We start from the raw sequence: 18,791 nt of genomic DNA, 5'->3' as shown, positions 1-18,791 counted from the left end.
GAAGGAAACAGTGATCCCTGTGGTAATAGGAGAACTTGGGACAGTGACCCCCAAACTGGGTGATTGGCTGCAGCAGACCCCAGGAAAGACATCCAAGACCTCTGTTCAAAAGAACGCAGTCCGAGGAACAGCAAAGATACTATGCAGGACTCTGTATCTATATAAACTTGTGTGTGTGTGTGTGTGTGTGTGTGTGTGTGTGTGTGTGTGTGTGTGTGTGTGTGTGTGTGTGTGTGTGTGTGTGTGTGTGTGTGTGTGTGTGTGTGTGTTCATCAGAGTGATGTCTTTAAAAAGAAACTTTACAGATGTCTGGTTGTTTTGGCGAGTTGGGGAGAAGTTGGAACAGGTTGTGTCCAGGGTGCAATAGGTCTGCTCATTTCCTGATTCTAGATTTGTACAAATCATGAATCGATGATAAGTTCACATAAGTCAGAAGATGATCTGGGTAACATATTGTAGCTACCCGATGGGGCGGTAACTACAGACAAGTTTGTGTCAAAGAGCTCCAAGAGTCATGGGACTGTTTATTTTCAATTTCATGTGTTTTTGTTAGCAGTGATGTCGTTATCATGCAGGCGTCTTGGATCTGTTGGCTCTTCGATTGTTTTGTGGGTGTTGTGGGGTTTTTTACCGCTAAGTGTTGAGCTTAGCTCATCCACTGAGGAGAGACTCTGCTCAGTGTTCAGGCTTGGTGTGAGCTAATGCTCAGTAAAGCAGGTTTCTGGCAATTGCACGATCTGTGAAGCACGGGATTCACAACTAGCGAAATGAAGCGTCTGCTTTACAATCTTCGTGCAAGAATTAATCTTTAAAACAAGCTAGTCTGTAATTTCCCTTGCAAGGAAATAAAGAATGGCAGACCGTGAGGCAGCTGCTTATTCTTATGAGCATCGTCTGCGCCCGGCCAAACAAACTGCTCTGTAGATATTAGGCAAATTTTTTTCCATGGTGCTGTAGACAGATAACAGAACAAAAGGTTGGACTGCCAACAAGCAAGGCACTGTTTTCTGTGTGAAACACTAACTCATAGGACTTTTGTAACTTAGCAGACATCCACATAAAATAATAAAAAAGGATGACAGCCTTATTTATTGTTGTCATGTGTTTCAGGTCCACTTCATGGCTCAGCTTTTATTCCCATTAATCAGACCCCAGGTAATCGTAAGAAGAGAGGAATGCACTCTTATTTCTGAAATCAACTCAAGGAATATTGCTCAATATAAATAGGATGAATTAAAAATGCTTTTCAGCTGTAACACATTTGTGTCAGTGCTAATGATATAAACCTTCACCATACAGATAGCTACTGTAGAAGCTATGTGGTATTAACCAGTGTTCATCACGGTCCACTGCCACTAAGCTGTGTTCAAGGCAGGATTCATTTGTTTGTTGATAAATAAACACGAACAAAAACTTTCACATGAGGACAAAAACAATGACGAAGAAAAATGAGATGAAAATATTCTGGAGAGCTCAGAGCCAATTAAAACTCATTAGGTCGTGTAGAAAGATGGATGAGTTTGGAAGTGAATCCCTTTGTGCAATAAGGTTAGATGTGCACATTTGGTTTGCCCCCAGGAAGCATTGCAGATTTTTTTGTTTTGTTTTTTTGGAAACAGTACAACTGACTCCCATGCTCTTTGTAAATACGCTTTGTAAACAGTGTCGAACACCTCTCACTGGTAAAAACACAGCAAACTGAATCTTTATCTGAAGAATATATATTAAATTTATATTTAGTCTGCTAACCTCATGATATTTAGTCAATTACAACTAGACTAAAATTACAAATATTTAGAGGCCTAAATTGTGAATAAAAGCAAAAGAAAACTAAATGAAATCACTAAAACTAAATGACATTTCTGCCAAAAGCACTATTAATTTAACGATTAGATTAAATAAATAAATAAAAATTGGACGGTAACCTCCTTTAGTTGTTGTTTGGTAACTGACGAGTAGTTGCACCAACCAGCTGGTCACCCAGAGGTGCAACGTGCAACATCCTTAACCTCTGGGCAATATTGTCAGTTGTGCAAGTTGAAGCAACCTGTCTCCAAACAAATCCATTCTGTCTCAGACTGCCTCCAATCACTCTTAGACAGATTGGCAAATGTTTGCACATAACTATTGTCTAATTAACAAACACAGACAGATGCCAACATGTTGCAATTAATCTGAGTCAGTGTGTCCCAATGAGCACAACTCATCTCTTTGACATAGGAGATGTGACTCAGCTGGTTGCATCCTGGTTATATTTCTATATAAAAGTCAGCTTTTTGAATGCCTATGCCATTTAGCAGTTAAATTGCTGTTCTGCACCAAATATGTCAGTATTTGTGGAAGAATTTCAGTTATAAACACTTTACTGAGTCACCAAAAGTCTTCTGGTCAAAGTTCACTGAATGTGAAACACTAACCAGTATAAATAAACATTAATAAACTTTTTCCGTACAAATTATCATGCGGTATGTGTTTCGTACATGATCATTCATTATACTGAATACTTTATGTACATACAGCTTTGCAAATTTCACGGTCCTTGTAAAAGTGAGTGTTAACTAGAGAACTAGAGAACCTGATGTGTTTTCCAGGGGTAACATTACGGCTGCTGATGAACTAGGAAGCCAGAAACATGAGGTCACATTCAAATAAACTTCCCATGTCATACGTCTCTGTCACAAATGCACAATGGGACAACAGAAAACCTGTGTTTATTTCACTTCTTTGCAATAAATCACTTGTGCCTTCACATTTTTCTGGCGGTGAATGTGTCATTTATTTTATTTATTTTTTTCTGAGTAACAGCCCTACAAAAATGCAAAGTGCACAGGGGGCTACTAGTCTGTTTAGACATGAAGTAACATGCAACTGCTTTCCTGGTTAATGATCCTCCAGGTGGTCTGTGCAAGGATCCAACTGCTGATCTATCTGTGCTGCTGTAGGAAAACTTAAAGAAATGTTGCTCTATGCTAAATGGTTAATGTATACTGCACACTGATTAATGTGATTTTGACCACATCATTGTTGTTGGTGCCAGTGTGTTCTCATTATTTCAGATATTTCTACTGAGATTTCCCTGCTCAGCCATATTTTATCTTTTTCAGAGTGGTGTGAAAAAGATAAAATACCTAGTGAGCACAAGTTCTCTGGGTGAAATTGGCCTGTTGATCCCAGAGGTCAGAAGAGAATAGGGAAACTGCTCTGAGCTGATAAAAAGGCAAAATTAACTCAAATATCCACTCATAACACCCAAGGTATGCAGAAGAGCATCTCTGAATGCACAACATGTTAGACCTTAGATAATAGATGGGCAGAGTGTGCCACTCCTGTCAGATAAGAACAGGAAACTGAGGCTACAGTTCACACAGGTTCCCAGAAGTGAGAAAATGTTGCCTCTGCAGAGTCAGAATTAGGTGTAAAGAACATGAAAGCATGAATCCATCCCACACTGTATGACTGATTTAAGCTGCTGGTGGTGGCGTAATAGTGTGAGTGATATTTTCTTGGCACACTTTGGGCCCCTTAGTACCAACTGAGCATCATTTAAAGTCTACATGAGTATTGTTGCCGACCATGCGCATCCCTTTATGGCCACAGTGTACCCATCCTCTGAAGTTTTCGGTTTTACATAACAATGAGTTCATTGTGCTTCACTGGGTCTCCAGAGTCACCAGATCTCAATCCAGTGGCACACCTTTGGGTGGAAAAGGAGATTCACATTGTCATGTGCAGCTGTGTGATATTGTCATGTCAATACTGACCAAAATATCTGAGGAAAGTTTCAAGTTTCTATGCCTTGAAAGATTAAAGGTGCTCTAAAGGTGCCCCGGTGCTAGCATACCTAATAAATTGGCAGGTGAGTGCTGCCAATGAACAGACCTACTCCTTACTGCCAAGTGCATGAGAACTACAGTTCCTTAGATTACCCTTTCAGTATGTTCATTGTGTTTACATACTATTAACAGGGATTTCCCCTGTAAGTACAGGATAGACTAGAATTAAAAAGTGCAGACAAAATGAAAGCAAGGTGTCAGGTTCAGTGCCTGCGGATCGATGCTTTTTGATATGACAGGAAAAAAAGTTCTGCGTAAATATTAAAACAGTAGTTAATCTATCGTACAGCACGCCACTGAGTGACTGCGTTTATCCGCTTTCACTGCATCTCAGGCGTGAAAAGAAACTAATGATGGTTAAAATCATGTTAAAAACAACAAATTTCAAACTCATAAACATTTACAGCAAAATCATCAACCGAATGAAAACCAGTGTTCGATGGGCAAAACTACATGTGATGAAAATGAACACTGATACTCTATAACAATACTTGATTAACCTAAATGGCAGCCCACACACACACATGCACAAAAAACAATTATGTTTGTCACAAAACGGACAAACAAACTCAGGTTACGGTGGATTTTGCTAGTAAATACTACAGCACTGTTAGCCCTGTGGAGATTCACATCTGGGTAGCATCAAAAAGACTAAATCAGTCCTAGATTTCAGGGTCAGGTTGGCACCAAGTGCACCAGATGATCCTGTTTGTTTGAGAATTTGGCTTCTCAGAAGTTCACTGGAGACATCCAAGCTGGTTTGGCAGACCAGTGTGGCCGATACGCAGTCGAATAACAACCAGCAACAGGACTTTTAAGTGTTGACAAACCAGAATGCAGCATTGTGCTCATGATTACACTTGAAGAAAGACTTGATTGGACCATAGATATATAATATTACAGCCTGTCATGAGGACACTGCCACACTACTAATGCAATAGTTTGACTTTCATTTGTTGGCAAATGTGCACTTCTGGGCAAGCGCTCGGGTTAGGCATTTATTTGCAATTTTCATCTTGTTCCAGGAAGCGTAAGGGACACATTTCTTTTATCTCTTTTTCAGACGTTTTAACATTTTTCAATGCAGCTACTCTGTCACAACATTTCAGAGTCAGAGGTCAAGGTGTCAGTCAGACAAGTGCTGACTTGAGCGGATTACACACTGGCCCAGTGAGAGCGTTGGAAATGCACATTACCCTTGAAGACAAAACAGTGCTGCTAATCCTTTGGTCAAACTTTTTTTTTTCCCACTATATTTTTAATTTTGGAAACAAATATTTCAAATCGAACGCAGCTTCCAGCACTAAGATCTGGAGTAATCATTTCCCTAAACTCAGCCATAAAATGCTTAAATCCCACTTCACTGCTCTCTTCCAAGCATTAGCTTTGTTGATTTATGGTGCAGCCAAGTGGTGGAGCAATACAACACATGCTGCATATCATAATCAAAAGGTTTAGCTTTCCCAGAATACACTAACACGGAATTATTGCTCAAAACTGCAAAAAAGAAGGGCATTGACACCAGTGTAATGACTGAACGATGAGTTTGTTCAAAGCATTATAGAAAATACATTTAAAGGAAATTTATGAAAATCCACTGGCCAAGAAAAGAGATGATGCTGCACACTAATGCATGCCAGCTGTAATCTCTGAGTTCACAGCTACAAGTGCTATTTAAGACTTTAGGACTTGTCATTCACATCGCATTTTATTGATTATTCTGCAGTAACAATGAGGCAAAAACAACGTAAGCACAGACGAGAACATTTTCCTGCAAGCTTGATTCCAATAAAATCAGTGCGTTTCATAAAACAAAACAAAAAAACAAATGATGTGCCATTACGTTTGTCCTGCCTGGCTAAAATCACGGGCCATAGTTTGACACGTATCAATCAATCCAGACTCACCGAAAGAAAAAAGGAAGCCACGGTTCACTGACTTTTCAGGGAAGATTTTTTTTTCCACCACATGGATGCCGTGTTTGCCACGTTCTGTCAGAAGATCTTTCTGTTGTATTGACAACAACATCTCTTTTGGAGGAACTTCTCGTAATTTCGCTGGAACGCATCGCCAGTTTCAGAGATGCGTGCATCTGCATAATAAACATGAACCAACCACAAGAATATTACTGAACAAGCAAAAGTCTTACCAAAATAAACCCTACAGGATTTCCCCATTAATTGAAACCATCTGTTGCAACCTCCTGCAAAAAAAGATGAACCCTCTGACAACATCCCTGTGTCTAATGCACTGGTGACATGTTTTGCATGTTTAGCACAGCGCACATGCTCAAGGACTGACCCTCAGCATTTGTTTACGCGACACTGTCACGTTATCAGAAGTTGATGCAACACTGTACAATTGTGATATCTTTATTTGCATGATTGTGAGGGTTTTTTTTCTCAAATCTGAGAGAGCCAGGATACAAAATCTTCCTTGTTTTTGTTAAATAAAATAAAATAAAATACAGCTCTGTCCCTATACATCTCAATTTCATTCATGGAAACAGTGTTTTATAATAAAGTTCAGATGTGCAGTCTGGCGCCAAGCTTTTGAACAGCCTACTACATGTGACCTAATACTGCAAACATTTGGCTGAGTGAAAGGTAACACGGTATCTCATAAAATGTTGATAAACGTCGATGGTACTTACAATGAGGAAATGGGAATGAGGCATTAGCTGTGTCATCAGCTTACCTCCGCAATAAGCGGCCTCAAAAATCTCAGGCGTAGTTTACATGTAGTTAACTTCAGTATTAGTGCAACTGCTTGCACCAGCTTTACACCAGCATCTACAGACATAAAGATTCATATCAATTTTATGGGGACGTTGCACAATGAAGGAAGCACATCTGCATTTGTCTGCCACTGAAATCCAGCTTTACTCTGTACTGGCTCCGAGACGCAAGTTGGATTTGTCATTTGGTGCTAATCACTCTATGACCTACCTGTTATTGTCATTCAAGGCCACATGTGGTACTAAACTGAGGTAATCTCAAGAGATTCTGATGCACTGCTGCTACACATGGAATTCATATAAGGTCGCTCTTTTGGAGCTGGAATATTACGTCAACATTAACCTTATTTTCAGTATGCATTTTTATGCAATCTGCTCCTTTTAAAAAGGGCTCATGAACAAAAATCAATGTGAGCATTCATATCTCTATTTTAGATCTGAATTTGAGCCGTCAATAGAATTAAGCATTAAACTCTTAATTCAAGCTTTACACTGCAGTTGTGTTAGTTTCCCCTAATATTGCACTTATGCAGGCATGTCTCTACTGCTGTTTACATCTTCATTTGAATGCTTGTTAATATGTGTCAGCAAGGGTACTAAACAAAAACTATGTAGTTTGATGATTTAGAACCGCTACATGGTTGCCTTTGAGGAAAAGTGACTGCATGAGGGTGTCAACAAAGTGCTGGAAACATTTCTCAGAGATTTCGGTCCATATTGACATGATGATATCACACAGTTGCTGCAGATTTGCCAGCTGTGCCTCCAAGATGTGAATCTCCCATTAAAATTACTGGAAGATGGGTAGCCCGTGGTCAGAAGGGGAAGGACGTGGTGAGCAACAATACTCAGGTAGGCTGTGGTGTTTAACAATGTGCAAAAAAAAAAAAACACCATTTCACCAGCAGCAGTATGAAACGTTCATTGAAGGCAGGATGGAACAATGCATTCATGTTGTTTAGTGTTGTAATGAAGGCTCAGAAAGTTCCCGGGTTTATTCAAAAGAATGATTTGCAAAATGTTTTCAGCTAGTGAAATGCAAGGTCAGAAAACAGGCAGGTCCATAAATCCTTTCCTCCACAAGATTCTGTCTCAGCAAACACCCTCAGATCTGCTTCAAGGCTTCTGCGCAGAAGAGAATAGAGGTAAGTAAAACTCAAAGGGAAAACACACAAGGAAGAGTAGTCTGTTTACTAGCAGTGTTAGCTCAACAATCAGGCATCAACTAAAGGTCTTCAACCTTCAGGCTGATGAAATGATTGTTGACAGGTGAGCTTGTTACCTGCAGGTGTGCAGAGTGTGGTTAACTTGCTCATAAACTCAGAAGGCAGAACAGAGAGAGAGAATAACACAGAGAATAGACAGAGAGGGGCGAGTCAGCACAGGCGGACTGGGAAACCATGACGTTTACACCAAATTCTGACATTAAAACGTTAACGTCACAGTAAAGACCATATTTTAATCACCTTTCTTCCTCATTCTGATGCTCAGTTTGAACTGCAGCAGGTCATATTGACCACGTCTACATGCCTAAATACATCGAGTTGCTACCACATGTCTGGTTGATTAGATATTTGCATTAATTAGCAAAATGGTCAGTGATGACTGTGCTAGTGCAAAAGTAAAACGCCTGGTTCCTGCTTTTTTTTTATTTCAAAGCAAACTTTATTCATGTCACATAATTTGATAATAGTAGCACAGACGGATGATGATTATGATACACCCTGACATAGAATACAGGAAGTTTCAGTCTCAGTATCACGAGTAAATAATATTGTTATCACATCTGAAACTAATGCTTTAGTTCCTTTGCTCACTGACTGCATTCACAGCCATGATGTTCTGCAGTATGTCATCTTCTGAAAGGGCTTTAAGAGCTTACTCATCATGATGAATAGAAACCTTTTTAAGGTCACTTCTTAATACTGAAGAAGCTGGAAACTCTCAAAATTCTGGCATCTTACATTCTTTCGCAGTCTCCGGGGTTAACTATGAACCATCTGGTCTCGTCTACAATCACATGCAGGAAAACACACTGTAACAACCTCTGCTCATGTAATCCCCTATAATTCCCCACATAACTATGCATGAAAGTACTTTAAAGAGGCATCATTGATGCTTCCGATGCTACCTAATGTGCATGAAGCAGTAGGTTTTATGCTTGCAAAAACATGCAAACCTGGACCCAGTTTTGTATCCTTGACTACAGATCATCCAACTTGGGAGGTATCTAAGCAAAACAGCAACAGAAATATTGGTTTGGTTTTTCTTGTTTGTTTGTTTTTTCTCAGCAGTCCAATCTGTGGCATTCTTCTGGGAGGCTCTTCCTTTTTTAGCCAAAGCTACATAAATACAGGCACTTGTCAGCAAACAGTGTAACCCTCTATCCTTATCTTAATCTCCCACTCCACAATCACCAATCACAATCCACTGACATCAGTGTGCACCTGCCTTTTATTGCAAAGGTGAATTATTTCTAAGATCAAATGTCTGTTTTAAAGAATTTAGTATGAATTGGCTGAATCAGTGATGTGCAATGAATAATAACTTTATTTTTTATTACAGCCAATAATATGAATCTGTTCACGTCTTTTGCAAAAAATAAATAAATAAATAACTATAATGCTGTTTCTAATAATAAAGCAATCAATGCACTCAATTTATTAAAGAAAATCTCTTTCCTGTCTCCTCTTATTGAAAACTAAACATGATAGCTATTTTGAAAATAGCTATCTAGACAGCCATATTTTCTAAACACCCTACTTGGATTACAGTAAATCTTACCTTTTGTGTATTTTCTTTTGTTCAGAGTATTCTTCTACAAGCCAAATGTTCTGCTTTCGTCAGTGTTGCTTGTTTGCATCCAAAAGGACTTCAGATCGGCATGTTTTTTTCTGCTTTGGCAGCCTGATGCAAAAGCATGGAGGTCAAGACAAGTTCTTCAGTTCCAGCTTCAGCTTCTGACTATAATCAAATGCAGCATCACATCTATGCGGTGCAGGAGACAGCATGGATCTTCATCCATCCATTTTCTTAAGCGCTTATCCAATTCAGGGTCTCCGGGAAGGTCCTGGAGCCTGTCCCAGTAAGGGTGAGAGGCAGGGTACACCCTGGTCAGCAGTCCATCACAGACAACTGCTCATTTTCATATTCACACCTAAAGCCAAATTATTAATCACCTAACCAGCATGTTTGGAGTGTGGGAAGAAGGAGAGCTGCTGAGAAACAGGGATAAGATGCAAGGTTCAAGCAGAAAGGACCCTGCGCTGTCAGGGGGCTGGGTCTACGATCCAGCATTTTCAGTTATGTTATATTTTTGATTTCTTATGTTATATTGAAAAAATGTGAAGTTCTGGTGTTATTATTAGTTAAGGTCTAGTTGAGTTTTAGTTTAGTCAATATGACCATCAATGCCCCCTGGTTTATGTTTCATGTTTCCTGTCCAGTCTGCGTGTCCACACAGTCAAGCTCGTGTGTCATGTCTACGTTCCATTATATTTCCCATTTTATTTTGAAAGTCTTGTGTTTCCATGTTCAGTGTTTTTAGTTTTTAGTTAGTTCCCCTGTGGCGTCAGGTTCATTTGTTTCAGCTGTGTTCCCCCAGGTGTTTCCACTTCCCTCATTATCCTTCTGTGTATTTTAGTCCTCTGTCTTCCTCTGTTCAGTGCTGGTCTGTCTCTGTACCTTGTGTACAGCCATATAAAAGCTCGCTTTTTGTTTAAACCTCAGTTCTTCTCTCCCTTGTCTGCATTTGAGTCCACACTGCAAACATACCCGGCCATGACACGCGCTCACTTACCTCCAAAATAAATGACTGCCTGTTGCAGAAACTTTCACAGCCCAGCTGCTACTACAAAATCAAACATACTTTGATCTAACTTTATCTTATATAATCTATTGTTACGTGAAAATTTTTATTGGATTCGTGTTATATGGAATAAAGCGTTTTGAAATTAAAAAATAGTCACATATAGAAACTATTCTGTCATAAATCACCGTAATGTATAGAAAAATATTTAATGTTACCTGGATATGTTTCCATCTTTATTGTCTAGGAAGTTCATTGTCTTTTTTTTTTATTCCTGACTATATATCTTCTTATTTTTTTGTAATACTTAAACTTAATCAAAAAGTGAAGAAAAATAGATTTTAACCATTGATGAAAATGGAGTAGCTAGCTTAAAAAATGACATAAAATGAGCAAAATTTAAATAACGCTTCCAAATGAGACACTCTACTGCCCACTAACCTGCTTATGCTTATGTGCATATCCTTTTAGCATTCTTATATACTGCAGGTAGCTGTCCCTTCTCACAGACAGCAGGGACAGCTTTGGAAGTGCCCTGTCTGCATTTAACTGAAAAAATAAATAAATAAAAGGATGCATATTACAATTAAAAGCATTGGAAAAATGTTAGCTGTTTTTGCAGTTGTTTAGTAAGAGTTTGTTTCTCCTCTAAGAGAAGTAAACCTAACAACCAGAGGCTTTTCCAGGATTTCTTAAATGTGGCACAGAGGACACAAAGAGCACAGCAGGAAATACAGCAGGAGAGCTCAAGAAGATGTGGAGGGTGAAGGTTCCAGGTCCCAGTGGTAATTGGAGCACTCGGTGCAGACGAGTGACTCCATCAGATACCAGGGACAACATCAAAGATCTCTGTCCAGCAGAGCGCAGTCGTAGGAACAGCAAAGATATTGCGCAACACCTCGAAGCTCCAAGGCCTCTGGTAGAGAACCCAAGCTGGAAGTATAGACCGCCCACAGGAACAAGAGGGGACTGTTTGTTTTTTTAATATATAAAAATTTCCCTCTTGCCCCTGCATGCGGTATTTATCACCCTCCACATCTAATTGAGTTCTTCTCTGAGCCCTTGGTTCTTCTCCAGCGTCTCATGTTCCTTCTTCCTGATGTTGCTGTCATTCAGTACAGCTACATCTGTCAGTACGCCTGTTTTCCTCTGCTTGTCCCCCACTACTATGTCAGGTTGGTTAGCCATCACCGTTTGTTTATCTGTATCTGGAAGTCCCACGTGATCTTAGCTCGGGACCTCGGGACTTCCAAGGGAAACTAGGCATGTTTCTGTATACTATGCCGGCTACTTGATTATGGCGTTCCCTGCCTGCTAGCACACTGTACCCTGCTGTTATGTGCTGTATTGTCTCAGGGGCATCTTTACACAGCCTGCACCTGGGGTCTTGCCTGGTGTGTCAGACCCTCTATGGATTTGTTTTGTTTTTTTGTTTGTTTGTTTTTTACGACTACAGTTAAAAAAAACGAAACAAAGCACTGATCAGTCTGGGTAATGAGCTTTGAGAATGTTTTCTGTAATTTTACACATTTATTTCTTACTATTTAGGTCCAAAGAGTTGTACTGACAGATTTCTTTATTTGTCACAGCAGCTTTTTCTTTATCATGTAGAAAAACTTTACACTGTCAGAAAGCTGAGTTTCATTGTGCCAGCCGGTGTGCTGTATGCAGACTGTGATGTAAAATGAGTTTAACACCCGTGCACTGCACTATGCAGTGTGCCTGGACTCAGTTTCCCATCACCACTGGGACCACTTCAGACTTTACCTTCCACATCTGCTCCAGGTGTTCCTTCAGCCCCTGGTATTCCTCTTTGTTGTGGTCTGCTTAGATCACAACATTGTTATCACACAGCAACAGTGTTTCGACAATGATACAGTTTTGGAAACAACTGGTTGGGGGTTTGAGTCCCAAGGCATGAAACGTGTAAAGGTCATCAGGCTAGACCAACAACCTGCGGCTCCGGAGCCGCATGCGGCTCTTTAGTCCTTATAGTGCGGCTCCGGTGGTCTGGGAAAATAAATTAGTTTTTTTAAGTATTTAGCTGAAGTGTATTTTATTTATGTTTATTTATAACTTGTAGTTCTAAATTGGAAGAGTATGATATTGAAATATAAAATTATATTCTATTATTTTTTGATCGCTCAAAATAAGCCTCACACTCGCGGAAGCCGGCATACCCGCCGAAACGCCATGCCTTTATCAAGACTTTCACCCCCAGGTAGGCCAATTATGGATCTTCGGATCCACATTATGTCAGCAGCTCCACCGTGAACTATGTTAAAAACAAACACCGCTCGCGCCTCACAGATGACAGCTTACAGTCCTGCGTAAAGATGAAGTGACTTCGTACAGCCCCGATTTGCAGACGCTGTGCGCAGAGGTTCAGGAGCAGAAGTCCCATTGTAAACATACCACGGCAGACCCGATGATGTTTCCATGAACATGCTTTTCAGCATCTACCACTTTTCACACACGGTTGCTGTACGCATACAGCCGGCTGCAGCTTTTCAGCTCACAGCCCGACACATACCAACAAAACAGCATAGAGAGCACAGACGTTAAGTGCCGCTCAGGTGCGTCCGCCTCCCCTGCAGCGGCGCTGCAGACCACGCCCCGCCACACACATTAACCAGGTGAAATACATATTTAGGCAGAATTTTGCAAATATCTATTTTCATTTTTTTTAGCAGCATAGTGCTCACAGCAGTTTTTGTTTGCTACATGGATCATTTTAGTTCATGGGTGTCTTTCCTTTTGTTATATTTCTTTAAGAGTTCAAAATGTGTTAATTACATAAATAAAATGTAATTTTCTCTGTAGCACTTCATGGATTTCACAAGCAATAGACCTTAGTTGTTCACACAAAGCATAAAGGTAAAAAACAATATATACAGTGTTATCTTCATTTTAGATGTCAAAAAGTATTGGCGGCTCACAGTGTTTTCTTTTGCGTGGAAATCGCGTCCTAATGGCTCTTTGGGTGTTAAAGGTTGCTGACCCCTGGGCTAGACCCACATGCTACCCAAATCTACCTCAGAACATGAGCGAGAAGAATCTGAGTAAAGTCTTAGCGGCTTGGCCATCACCTGGTTCAACAGTGTCAGGTGTTGAGAAGTCCTGATTAGAAGTGGGCCGTGCTAGAACATAGCATTCCTATTTTATGAAATTGTAATTAATTTAATCTTATTTAATAACAGCAGCTTTTATTCTGGGTCTTGGGGGAATCCTCATAACAGTCAAGATTAAAGAAGCGGTTGTGCAACGAAGTTTGGATTGTATGTTACAAGTAAATTATGCTTTTAGACCAAAGTATTATCCAAAAAATTTTTTAATTATTTTACATAATCAATCTGATATAGATCTGGACAACATGCAGTTGCTCTGCGAAGAGCAAATGGAACAACAATCATTATAAATTCCAAACTATTAAAGTGCTGGAAGTGGAAGCAAATACCAGAAACAGTTTAATATCAGATGATGAGCCACCCATGTGTTTAATCAATCCTTTGCAAAGATTTCAGTTCAGATCAATACAACTTTGCTCGTGCACATGGGGATATTAGGTCATTGCGTTAATAAAAGTTAGATGCTTCAGCCACCTGTGATTCTGAAGGAGAAATATAATATGGAAAATAAATGCCTGACTGAACAGACATGACAGCAGATGTAGCTGCAGATCAGTGGATCATTTTTCTGTGAGGAAAAAAAATTCCTGGATGATCGACTGTAAAAAATTAAAAAAAAAAAAAAAAATTTAAATCACATGCCGCTGTATCTTGTGATATAGTCCATTTACTCACAACAAAGCCTTTGCATGCATTTGTTTCAGTGAGAAACATTAAATATTCCTGAACAGATACTAGTTCACTTGTTCCAATTGCAATGGAGCAGATCACATAATGACTGATTTAATTATGGCAAACTGTCTACCTCTACCAAGAAATAAGAAAACATGTGGTCTGAAATACCAGCAGAATCTTTGATCAGAACAAAGAAGAGAAAGTATCTGGCCTAACCATTCATCCATCATATCTCAAAAGCACATTCCCTCACATACATCCAAGTCGAGTATTGGGAAGACGGCCCATTCTTTTTGTCTGGCTTTTCATTAAAAAAAAAAAAAAAAAAAAAAAATCCAAATCAGTGGGGTGACCTTATAGAGTGGAGTATGAGAAAAACATCACTGTAAATCTGTGGACACATTCCCTTGTGTCTTAAGACTTAACATAAAAGCCAAACTGCTTCCAGAGACACATCTCAAAGGTGAAAAAGACCTGCTGAAGAAGGTGGTTCTCACCTTTTTAGAAACCTAACGTTTAGCCTTGTATAGTTACCTTTTCAACCTCTTTCTATATGTGTTACCATACAGAGAAGAAGTGCAATGCAGCAGCGGCAGAGACGGAAAGGAGGACCGGATCCAGCGTCTGGAAATACCACAGTAACTACGCAGGATTCCTTTATTTCCCAGGACCCTTCTCTGTCCTCTCTCAAAGGCTGATAGTCATACCATTTAAGATAGAACACATCATGCAATCCAGAGACTGTGCCCTTGTCGAACACAAAGGTTAAAACTCAGACATAATACTTGATAATTGCGCTTGTATAAGATCTAGTATGATTCATATTTTTTTCCTTTAGAAATAAATCAGCTAGACAGAGAAACACACACACACACAAAAACAATTTGGCACAGTTAATCAGGTTTTGACAACTCAACCAACTGTTCTCAATTTGCACTTCTTTTGTACAATTTTCGGTTTCAACACTGTGCTTTGGTGTCAGAGCTCTCATTTGGGTCACCTGCTCTCCCTCCATAAATTATGGCTCTTTCCTTCAGTTATTAGGCTGTGTAAATAGAGTCATCAGTCTTTTAGAAAGTTGCGCTGCAATTCATAACCGGCGGAAATCCATGTCCTGACCTCAGTCAAGACACAAACAGTGAGGAGACAGACGGGGGAAACGAATTTCACTGTCCCTTTTCTCCTTTATGTGTGAATCATGCCTGACTGTTTCCATTTGTGTGTTTGCATTTCATCCTTTTTTTCAGAGGCCAGGATGTAGCTGCTAGCGAGGTAACGTCATGGGTTTTCGGTGTCATGGAGTACAGTTCTTACCAGGGTATATCCCATTGGTAACTTATGCAGAGAAGCTAACTTAGTCCAGAGCAGGTTGTGTTTGAGCAAATATTACTCTTGGAAAATAGCATCATCACTCCCAGCAGATCCAGCGGGCCTCAGTGTCCAGAGAGTAAGAGGATCTTTAGTTTCTAGTCAACACCACTGAGCTTCAACAAGAGACAGACAGTAAATTTTAAAAATTCTCCCCTTCCTTCAATTTCTTTCCTTTTTCCTCTGTTAAAGCATTTTTGTGTAAGTTTTTCCTTATCCGAATCCAATGTCTAAGGACAGAGGGTACGATTATATACAGGTCATTAAACTGCCTGAAGCAACGTTTTGTATAACAGGTGTGTAACAGGAAGATATGACCTGGTTTTAATTGAAAAATAAGACTGTTCAAGCTTTAATGTGACATGACGTGAACTCAAATACAAAAAAACGTTTTCCTTTAACTTCTACCAACATTACATTATAAGTAAAGCTCTCTGTGTGAGACAGCTTTACAGATATTCAATCGGGGAGTCACATGCGAGCAACTTAGACGTGGTGAAGGCCACCTGCTGAAGCTCAAACCGGGCACAAGGGAGGGGAAGCAAGGCGATTTGAGTGACTTTGAATGTGGCATGGTCGTCTTTAATGTTTGCATAAAATGCAAAAGGGGCCCAAAACCAGTGCCAGGGAAGTGTACCTAATAAAGTGGCCAGTGTGAATACTTCTTAAAATATTTTTTTAATGGAATCAAATCCTGGGAATTTTTTTCTACAGTTGCACAGTTGTTTTAAACTGAGAATTATTGTTTACATATGTAGTACAAAGTTACATGTAAGCTCAGTACTTCAGTCTCCTATATATTTTGGAAGCTGTAATTTCCACTTAGTCTGGATACAGGCTTATCTTATAAACGATGATACCCACTAAAGACTAAACTGCCTGACACTGCACAAAATAACTAAAATAATCCAAATTAACTCCAACTACAATGCTAAAATATCTATTCATTATAATACTCAGTATTAATAATAATATCAAAAAATATTTTTGAGTACATTTGGACAGTATTACTGATTTACTTTTGCCAAAGAAGAATATTTAAGGATTGTAACTTTTCCTTTCTGTAGAGTCTGTCATATTTTCTTGGGAAACAGATGTGAATACTTCATCCACTTCTGTTACTGAACACCAGTGAAAGACAACATAAAGAATATGGAAAGGAAGGAAGTGACTTTCTGGAGGATTTTCCTTAAAAGAGCAACGCTGTGAGAGGCTGTCTTTCTGCTTTAAGCTGAGTGATGGTGATTTGCCAACCAGTAATTTACCACTCTAGAGGAGTTCATTCATTTTCTTATCTATATTATATCCATAAAATATAAACACAGACTTATTCTTTGTTATTAATCTACTTAAGGGAGACACTAAAAATGCCTTAGTGCCACGGTGTGATGTAGAGCTGCATTCACTCACTGGAGTGCCCACACAAGATAAGAAGTGAAGATTATAAACAAAATGTTCAAAGTATTTTCTCACACGTCCGGCAGCATTTCTTGGAAAGGTTTTACCAGCAGGCATGTTGATAATAAAGCCAAAGATAATAAGGGAAGAGAGAGGGAAATGGCAAAGACAGCCAGTCAGATGATATGGCTTGGAGGTATTCAGTTTTCTAAAGATTCACTCTGAACATGATGTTCACGAGAGGATAGGGTGAGGTGGGTTTTTTAAAAAAAAAAAAAAATTTCTAAACTTCTTGATAAATGGACTCCATGATTTTCTGGTGCATTAGTGAAGGATTCATATCAGCTGTTTTCACAGCTGTTCTTCTCAGAGTCGTGCTTGAGAGAAATTAATTGCATCTAAAATTGAATTCTAGCTATTGCAGCTCATTGTTGTGCTGCAGGAAAGCACCTAATCCTACAGCACGGTGCTGTAATGACCAAAAACGATCAAAGAAAAGATAAGCCAGCTATTCGGTTTTGGTTGGAGATGCTTATTTATTATGACATGAAAAATAATAAAGGATTAATAGAAGGAAAGTAGAAGTCTGTGAAGCCTGAAATTTAGTTACATTTAAATAAAGTAAGAAATTTGTTATGCTTACTCTCAGGCAGAGCGTTATATTGTCCAGGGGCTCAATTGCAAAATTACACTTATCTTCACTCAGGTGCAAGCATCATAAATGACAGACTATAAGCAGCACGGTGATGCGCTGGTTAGCACTGTTGTATCACAGCAGGCTGAGGTCTGTCTGTGTGGAGCCTGCACGCTCTTCCTGTTGCCTGTGCGGGATTTCTCCATCTACTCTGGCTTCATCCCACAGTTTAAAGACAGGCCTGTTAGGGTAACTGCAGGGTTTAAATGGGCAACAAGTGGGATGCATTAGCCTTGTGATGGGCTGTTGACCTTTCACTGTATGACAACTGAGAAAGGTTGGGAATAAATGGATGGATGGTATATTACTGTAGACTCAGTCATTTTCTTGACCTTCTTCGAACTCCAAAAATCAAAACCATGATTGTTATTTTAAACAGCTGGTAACATTGCCAGGGTTTGTCAGACATCTCATAACTTCTGTACAATACAACACAATATGACAGGCCTGTGATGGTTTAATGGCATTTTACATGTACGTTGTCAAGCTGGATCACATAATAAAGTAAAGGCTGCGCTCTTATAGGACCATTTATGACTATAACCCTGAAAGCGCCACAAGTTTATTTTGTGCTTTAAAAATTTTGGAAATATATTAGAAATATGCATATTCTAATAGAAATACAACAAAAAAATCAAAGTTTATCAATTCTTAGTCAACGTTATGATAAGACCCCATGAAATACCTTTTACTACACGTGTAGTGGATCGTGGTATATGTAGAGCTGCAGTAAAACTGAGATGATCTCACTTCTTCCATTAATAAAATTTGCCCTTGGGAAACTACTTCACATCCATTCAGATTAACACTGACATTACGGGAGTTGTACTGCGCTGATGTGAAGCCCCACTTTTAATTTTTAATTCACATTAATGTTTGTGATGAAAGGCGAGGGGAGTCCTTTTATTTAAAATAAACAACCAAATAAAAAAAATCACCAGCTGAAAATTAAGTGAGAATCAACCACCTTGACAAATTTCCAGAGTAAAAGCACAGAATTTAACTGGATATAATCAGTCTTTGAATTCCCAGACATATCCATATTTTGCCCTTTGCTATTCAAAAATGTTTCATGAGGAAAACACTCCCACATGATTCATGTCTTTGAACTTAAAACAAATCCCTCCATAGTTTCTGAATTCCACTGGTG

The sequence above is a fragment of the Rhamphochromis sp. 'chilingali' genome, assembly GCF_963969265.1.
Source record: "Rhamphochromis sp. 'chilingali' genome assembly, chromosome: 8".
NCBI classification, from domain to species: domain Eukaryota; kingdom Metazoa; phylum Chordata; class Actinopteri; order Cichliformes; family Cichlidae; genus Rhamphochromis; species Rhamphochromis sp. 'chilingali'.
Note: the sequence above shows the minus strand (reverse complement) of the source record.